Here is a 9772-nt window from a genome sequence, read left to right as displayed (position 1 = left end):
GGGGAGGGAACCACGTCATTTTGATTTTGATGTATTTGATTCTCATGGTTTCCCAATGTGTTATTACTATTATTGCCGGTGTTGTTGTTTGACATGGTGACGACAATGGACAAGATATAGCTTAAAAGAAAAGATTATCAGTTTTCCGGTAACGAAACCAATATGTTTAACCAAAAATCTGAGTCTTTGGTCAAAGCTAAAAAGAAATTCGGGTTACTGATAATCAGGAGACGAAAATAAAATACTTTTGAGAATGATGGTAAAATAGCAAATAGTTTTGTATTTCAATAAGTTCCCAATAGTATTCCGTGTCCTTACAAATGATGATACTTCTTTCTTTTATAGGTAATTCTAGGTAAATGAATGAAGCCTCAACTTTAATGATATAATTATGAGTAATAAATGATATTAAATAAGCCGTTATACAATCATTCCTATTAAATACCAATTTTCTAACGTATCAGGTATTTAATAATGAATTTGGACTCCTTTCTATCATCAGATCTTTGTCTTTAATGCCTTCTAATCCGTTGGCTTTAAATGACTTGAATTGGTACGAGACTCGTATCTGCACTTCGTCTCGTGCCTATTTAAATTCCTCTTCCCGTGGCTGTATCCATCCGTGCCTCTTAGTCAATTGTTGCGCTTTGACCATTTAACCAAACCACGTGTCATGCCACGTCATCTTTAATATAAACTCAGTTTTTTCCCAATACACTTAGTTGAATAAAACACTTGGTTATTAGGCTAAATAAGCAATAAATGATGATAATAATAATGCGATTAAAATAAAGAAGCAAAAGAAAGAATAATCTTATTGAGATTGTTTATGAGCCGCAATGCTACAAAGTAGTGGCCCAAGTTGACAAGAGCGAAACAAAATAGCTTATAATAGCGAGTAAGTAGAGTGGAATTAGAATGAATCATAAGTGAGAGAACCAAATGTATTTATAGCCTGTGCCTCACATCCACATCCCTAGTTCGCTCCCACACGTTCCTCTAAGTGGTTGTCAGTGACCGAGATACTCGCCGATTGTGGGATAGGCATCAGGTGTAGTGGATATGAGTGGATCACAAATATTTTAGAGGCGAGTAAAGATCAAGTAGACTCAGAATTATAGCTTCATCAATGAATCCCCAGAACCGTCTTTGGAGCGTTTTATTCGAGCACTGCTCCCATCTCCCGAAAAAGGAGCTACCGAGTCTAAGATATTTCTCGTGAAGGTAAACTTCGCTATTTATCCATCCCTGGAATGACACTTATACCAAGTAGCATCGTGTCGTCATGTAAATTATCCATGTGTCAAAGCCAGACTTTATCAATACACCACGGTCATTCAAATGAAATGGAAAGAGTTAGGGGATGAAGATTTACAAAATGATCAGATGAATTTAAAATTTCCTCACTTTGTCTCGTGTTAAAAAATTTGGTTTTGCGTGTCAAAGTTATTGATGTTTTCACATAAAACCTTATTTGACATTATAATTTTATGTAGTCTCAAAATGAAATTACCCTGAAATGTCTGTAACATGTTTGTGTTTAATCTTAAGATGATTAAGTCGGCTTCCCGTAAAATAAAAAGATACGCTTGACTTTATAAACCATTTAGGCAGTTCAATAATAACGGCAACATTTTTTGTCATTTCTAATTTTTTAGTAGATTAAATACCACGAAATAAATCAAAGTATGACACAATTATATTTTTATTTTTATTTTCAACCCGGTGTCCGTTACCCGCATTGGTGCCCGACTATATCCGGATTCGCGTCGCGTAGGGCCTCATTCGGGAGGAAGCGCTTCCTACCAAGGATTTTTCTATACTCAGGGCTCGAACTCGAGAGCTCTAATTAAGGGAAGAACAGTCTCATCTACTCACCACATCCTTTGACGGTCACAATTATATTATTAGCTTCTCAGTTTCAAGAAGCACTATTAGTCCCTTTCAGTGCGACGCTTCAAGTGTAAAACCATATGAGGCATTCTTGTCACATGATGGGAAGGATTTGTTTCTTTTAGTTAGTTTTTCTTCGAAAGAGAAAGTTGGCCACACTTGGGATAGTCATTACTCATCAGTCATTTGGCACATGTATATATATGTCGTTGATTTTTGTCGTGAAATGAAACCTTTTTTTTCGGCCATTCGGTGTCAGGTAATTATATTAAGGTTTCGACTAATCTGAATTCACGTCATATAAAGTCCATTATAAAGGGAACATTGCACCATGATTTTTATTTTCAAAATTCGAATCCGATACTTCTGATTAAAAGTAGACAATCATATTCATCCAACTACAATCCTCCATAGTAAAACCTTTAGTCATGAGAAATATTGGTCAAGTAAGTCGTATGCGGAAAACATTATATATACTGCTGTATTACTAAAATGATTCAGTAAGAAAATAAAAATAGTAGTTTAGGGAAAAAGGATCCGTCAAATAAAAGTTGAAGAAAGAAAATGCTGCAAAGCAGTCTGTTCATATGATTGCTCCTCTATTAGCTTTGCTTTCTGCTGGTTACTTTTACCTGAAATTGATCGTGAAAACCAGTAACAAGTCCGTAATTTTTTTAAAAATAAAGAAGAAGAAAAAACTTAAATGGGGCGCATTGTAACAGCACTTTACTGGAGCTACATCCCCTTTTGTCATATTTCTATTTATTGTCTTACATCGTGAAGGAATACACAACTTTGTACTTCAATTTCATTAAAAAAATTGTATTCAATGCTTATCATTTGTAATTATTTAGAAAACTACTTGCACACTATTATTTATGAATTATCAGATTGCATCAGAGGTGGACCTATGGGTTGAGGAGTCACTGGACCCCGTAAGCTTCGATAGAAATCTAGTATATGTATATATTTTGAAAATAATTAATTTAAATCAATTGGCACCCTTAACGCTAAAAGTCTTTAGGGGGCACTGATTAAACAGAATATTGTGCCCCCGTGACATTAAATTCGTGGGTCCGCCTCTGGATGCATGCATGCTTTTTAAAAAAAATAAAATAAATAAATTATGACTCTATAACTGTTGGAAAGATCCTTGGTTGTCTCTTCACCTTTATTTCATATTCCTCTAGTAATTTAAGTTCTACTAAGAAAAATAAACGTATTAAGACGTAATCAGTACCTAGTGTTAGTTCTTGTGCGCGGTAGTATATATACTTTAATTTTAGTTGATCATCATAATTTTTATATATATATATATATATATATAATTACATTGATCAGAACATATAAAAGATGAAACACATATCGCATAACGTAATTCTTAATATTTGAAACACATTACAATATCATTCATGATTTAATTTTCTGGCTATTGTACTTGTGTTGCATATATAGTCGTCTTGTTTATCCTCTTCACGAACTAAACGAAACCATATTACATTTGCTTTAATTAAATACTAGTTCAGGAGACGTACTAATTCCTCCTCGTGGAGTTCCTTGCCACTACTAGAAATCCGGACAAAAGCGACCAATACTAGAAATCCGGACAAAAGCGACCAAAGTTGGTCACTTATGGCTCAAAAAGCGACCAAACACGCCTGGTAGCTATATTGATGGTCCCTTTTATTTAGGGACCAAAGTTGGTCGCTATATTTAGCGACCAACTTTGGTCTCTAAGCTAAAAGGGCCAAATATTCTGATTTTGACTTTAGTGACCAACTTTGGTCGCTATATTAATTTAATAATATAAATTTGGCGACCAAAGTTGGTCTCTACATATGAAATACGTTGTTTTTAATTTATCATTAATCATTAGAAAGCGACCAACTTTGGTCTCTAATACAAATATTATATTTTAAAATCTGGACAATAGAGACCAAAGTTGGTCGCTAAATTCAAGAATTTAATTTTTTGTTTAAAGATAAGCGGCCAACATTGGTCGCTATATTTTCAGAAATTGTATTTTTTTTTAATACAAATCTGGGCAGGTAGCGACCAAGATTGGTCGCTATTGCCCAGAAAATTATTTTTTTTTATAGTGAAATGCGACCAAATAGAGACCAAAGTTGGTCGCTTTTCTTGGTATATTTTTGGCAGAAACTGCCTGTTTTGGCAGCTACACCACCTGCCAGCTTACCAAACATCCTAAACAGGCATTTTATGCCAGCAACAACAACAACAACAACAATTAAAAGCAACAATCAATAGAACTAACACATTAAGCTAAAAAATAAGTTAACGCTTATTACAAGCCCATTCGAACTAAAAAGAACTAACACAATAGAACTAAGTTTTTTTGTCTAGTTCAAAGTATATAAAGTACTCAAGGAGTGTTCTTTCAGCATCCTCGTCCGAAAGTTGGATTGCCTCGCCCGATTCATTAGGTGGTTGACTGCGTATGAATTCCCCCACGTCAGCTGCATGTGAAGCGAACCTATATGAAAAATTATATAGATTGAATTAGTATTTCAAAATTTATATAAAAGTAAATCAAAATACTTAATACAAAAGTAAAAAACTTACATGTATATAGTCGAGGCTCGACCCTCCTTTCTGAATCAGTCTCTTTCTTCTTCTTTACAATACGAGTTTCATTGAATAGCTCATCTTGCTTCATTGGCATCATAAAGTTGTCTGGTGGCTTTGGTGATTATCCTCGTGGTACTATTACTCGGGATGAACTTGGATACAGAGAATAACTTGGATACAGTCTTTGATCAATTATTGATCTCTATAGCTACAATGATAATAAGAAGACAACGACATGTGTTTCAAAATAGTGATGGTAAAGGTAGGATTTAACATTTCCTAAGTAGATAAAAGAGGTTATAGAGGAATTCTCTACTTCACTTTCCAAGAGGAAAAGAAGTTTGATTGATAGTGACAACGTTGATGAAGACGGAATGTTTTCCGTTGGTCATGGTAGTTCCCATAAAATGGGGATCATAAGACTCTATGATGACAAAGATTATAGGAAGTTTTGTTCTAAACTTTCTTCCAAGTCTGATCCGTACAAGCTTAATATGATATTGGTGATATTTCTTCAGATTCAGACAATGATTTGACCGACAAAAGTATGGAAATGCTCTTAAAAAGAATTAAAGGTAAAACATTTTTCTTGGTAGAGAAGGATGCTGAAAAGATTTTACCTTTAATTCTTTTTAAGAGCATTTCCATACTTTTGTCGGTCAAATCATTGTCTGAATCCGAAGAAATATCACCAATATCACATTAAGCTTGTACGGATCAGACTTGAAAGAAAATTTAGAACAAAACTTCCTATAATCTCTGTCATCATAGAGTCTTATGATCCCCATTCTATGGGAACTGCCATGACCAACGGAACACATTCCGTCTTCATCAACCTTGTTACTCCCAATTAAACTTTTTTTCCTCATGGAAAATGAAGTACAGAATTACTCTATAAGCTCTTCTTTTATCTACTTAGTGTGAGCACGTGATTTTTGTTTTACGCGACAATCGCTCCAAAAGAAATAAAAATAATAACAAATGGTCCTACTGTACAATTTTTGAAATTTTGCATGGAACTTTGTAATTATTTATGATATTTTTGCCCATTTTTTTATTTTATTAAAACAAAATACAAAAAATGTATGTGTCATGCGTAATTTGAACCGTAATCCGGTTGTTAAATGAGAAAACCATAAATAGGCATTTTTGTCCATGATTGTTGTTTTGTTTGATTTTACCTGCTTCAAATATTTTAATATGTGTGTGCAAATAATTGTATTAAGTGTCTATTTAATTTTAAATTTGATTTACTTAGGCTTTGTTTTTTTTTTTAAAAAATGTAATAATAATAATAAAAGATAAGTGTAGAATTGGTTTGAAAATCAGTTTGGGCTGATTTTCATTTTAATTCAGGGCCCAAACGAACAACCCAACCCAAATTACCCGGTCCAGTCCAGTTCAGCCCCTAACCATCCAAACAACACCGTTTAATCCAGTATGATCTGGGCCGTTGATCTTAGATTGATCAACGGCCAAGATCTCACACCCCATAACCCACTAATGAACCCGACCCATTCCACCCGAACCAACCCTGACCCTTACTAAGCCAAACGACACCGTTCCACTTAAGCCCTCAGATCCAGGCCATAGATCTCGATTGATCTAACGGTTGAGATCAAGCCATCCACCCCGTATATAAACCCTTCCCCTTTCACCCCGCGCCCTAATCCAAACCCCCCTACCTTAGGTCGTCTTCACCAGACCCTTCCCCTCCAAACCCTAGCCGCCCCTATATTCTTCACCATGAAAGCCGGCGGCATGAACGCCGGTGACCTCCACCTTAACACCATAGAACCCCCCACAACCCTGAACATGGATCTGTCAACCGCTTAACTCGAATCCCTTCCCACCTTCTCGAATATTCATTTGAAGATTCAAGTCGGAACCTAACTTACACCGTTTGACCCCAGTTTCGCACCAGACACTCCCCAGACCCCCCTCGTGACCAAACCATGCTTGGTTTGGTCCGAATCTGACCAGGGAAGCATGAATCCCGGATCTAATTTTTGGAACCTTAGGGTTCCTCGTCACTGGTCCGTATCTGGTTCAAACCGAAGAGATTAAGGTCTAATGGACCTTAATCGAAGTGTTTCTCATCTGAGAAACACTTCGATTAGAGTCCGTTCAGCCTTAAGAAAGGTCTGTTCGAGTCCAAGCTAAGGTTTTTGATTTTTCGGGATTTAAGGTGAGTTTTGCTTTCTTTTCTTTATTTGTTTTAGTCCATGTGATTGTTTAAAAGGCTGTTCATGTTTTGTGAAATTTGTGTTTCGAATTTTACCAACTGTGTCCTGTCCACCTTGCCTGAACCTCTGCGTTTGATTGAGTCCTTCTTCTACTTGTTCTGATAATGCGTATGTATGTATGTGTTGTGCAAATTTCAAATTTGAACCGATTAACTGACTCCTCGAGTACAATTCTATTTGGTCAGTACAATTCAAATCATGTGTCGATACTGTTAAATGTCTGATTTTTGGCTACGATTGTGCATATTATGATTAATATAGTCGAGTCGACATGTGTCGTCAATTAGTTTCAACTGTCTGAACAATAACAAATCGATTTGCTTCTGTTAAACATTGCCTGAATCAATTAAGAACTAAGTTTAGTTACTTATAGTTGTTAATGTGATTTCAGAAACCTAAGGTTTGGTCTGTAATTGCAATCTGAATTGATGATATGTGCACTTGTGCACAACATGTGCATAAAGACCCTTTTTGAATTAAAATAGTTGTGACAGCATATGCTGTCAGACTACATTCTGCTGCCCATATTCTGCTTTAGTTCAGAAATATTAAACCTTACTTAAAAGTAAGTCTGCCAGGGAATATCATGGGGTTGTGTTCTTATTTAAATAGTAAGTGGAATCTGAAAATAGGATAACACGTGGGAGGGTGTTCTGATTGTCTAAAACAGGCTGTTAAAGGGGTGATTGGAGGCTTATAAAAGGGAGGTCTTCCATCAGTTTAAGGGGATCAGAAAAAAGGACACCTGATATTAGAGAGACATTAGGAGAAGATAAGATAAGAGAGAGAGGAGGAAGATAGGGATACACCTGAAGAGAGATACACACAAAAGGGAAGCTGAAACCAAACAGAATCAGTTTCTAAGTGAGAAAGAGAGTTTATTTTGGAAATCAGGAGGGGGAATTTAGAAAAGAAATTCTTTGTTCGACTGGAAACACTACTTTTCCTCATCCTTTCGTGTCTGAAGTCCAGTATCCAGTTTGTTTTGTTTCTATCAGATTTTAAGATTTTCCCTCTGAGTTTTGAAAAGATCAAATATTGATTATTGCACCATTGGTTTACTGCTTTGGTCTGTTGGTCTGGGATTGTCATTGCTTCTGTATTGCTTTGTTTGTTACTACCATTCTTGTGCTGCTGCTGCTGACTCTTCTGCTTCCACTTCTTCTTTGCATTTCAGTATCCAGGTACACATTTCAAGTCCCATATTGGTGTAACTATAACTGTCTGAAAGCATGAAATGAAAGTTGGAGAAGTTTAAATGTCTGTTGTAATACTCATGGCATGTTGATTTCTTTCTATATATATGATTAGTTTGTAAATTTCAATAGCAGGAAAAGATCAGTTTGGTGCTTAGCTGAGTTCTAGTCTCTTGCGTCTTAGTTTATAGTTGTTTGTTAGTACGAGATATAATGGTACAATATGTAGAATGCATGGATAATTGACATAGAATTTTTGACTGGATTCCTGTTTAACTATAATGACATGCATAGGATAGAATATTTCCACCTTACACAATGATGTTCTGTTTTACTTTAGTTCTTTTATCAGGACCCGCTAGGCAGTATATAGGAGCACGTTCGAATCCCCATTAGCAATAATGCCTAGTGTTCAATTCCCTTAATCTAGCCTAAAATAAGTCTAGTTAAGTTCAATTCAAGAAATGTTTGGATACAAGTATAGCATTTGGTCAATCTCGCATGCTTCACAAGGTATGACGCCTCTTCACTTTGTAAATAGTTAAGTAGAAATTGATAAGAATCCAGGTTAGGCCAAAGCATATAATTAAAATTAGCATGTACCTTTCCTTCTAGTTTTAGGGACAAACATAATAGAAATGTAGTCACTTTAGGATATCCCTTCTAAAATAGAGACGAGCCTCGCCAAATAAAAAATGTAATTGCGAGGCCCTCAATAACTAACCATAATAAACATTTAGAATTCAGGAGAGGCCGTTTAGCCATAACATGTAAGTCATAACATGTATTTAAATCAGATATTTAGCCATTATAACAATTTAAGCGACCGTGCTAGAACCACGGGATTCGAGGGTGCCTAACACCTTCCCTCGGGTCAACAGAATTCCTTACTTGGAATTTCTGGTTCGCAGACTTCATTTGGAAAAGTCGAAAATTTCCTCGATTTGGGATTCAAGATAAACCGGTGACTTGGGACACCAAAAGCCAAACCTTTCCCAAGTGGCGACTCTGAATTAAATAAATAATCTCATTTCGAATATTGTCACTTAAATTGGAAAAACTCCCCTCGCGCATTTAACTCTTCGGGGCGGGCGCGCAAAAAGGAGGTATGACAGCTCTAGCGACTCCGCTGGGGAATAGTTACCCAGAACCTCCGGTTCAGGGTTCAAGAATTCGAGCTTAGAATAATTGTTATATTTGGCTTTATTATCTGATATTTATTACATGTTTTGACATAACGTGCTGCACTGTTTGTTTTTTACTACTTTGATATTATCTGAACTGTATATAAACTGTGTCGAACCCTTCTCTCTTCACCTCCGGGGAGAAGCTCGCTGGTCGAGGCTCCCTATTCTGTTAGTGTCGATACCTGAAATAAGAAAGAGGACGGATAAGTAACGAAGCCGGACGACCTTTTGGTTCCCGGTAAGTTGCCCCTCCTCGACTCGAGTTGTCCGCTCGGGTACACAGTCTAGAACATCTACCCAGGTTATAAACCTAGTATAACGAAACCTCATGCCGGATCCCTAGTAGGAACGCTTATCTGCATCATGTTGCATTTGACATAGGGGACTCAACACAGGGGTTGGGTCCGTCTAGGACAGGCAACCTGGAATGAAAAGACCATCCTGCTGCATCACGTTTGTTGTGCGCATCTATTTGCTTCAGATCTGCATGTTGACCGGTTTCCGAAAATTTTTCAAAAAAAGAATAGCAGGATAGGGAGATAATTACTTATTCTTTTGAAAAAAAAACCATGTCCGAGTGATGTCAAACCTAACCGGAATTTTCTAAGATAAAAAAAAAGCTCGCCTTTCAGTTTGACTATTCCTTTTAATCACTTTCAAA

Source organism: Nicotiana tabacum, chromosome 20 (genome assembly GCF_000715075.1).
Source record: "Nicotiana tabacum cultivar K326 chromosome 20, ASM71507v2, whole genome shotgun sequence".
Taxonomy (NCBI): domain Eukaryota; kingdom Viridiplantae; phylum Streptophyta; class Magnoliopsida; order Solanales; family Solanaceae; genus Nicotiana; species Nicotiana tabacum.
Note: the sequence above shows the minus strand (reverse complement) of the source record.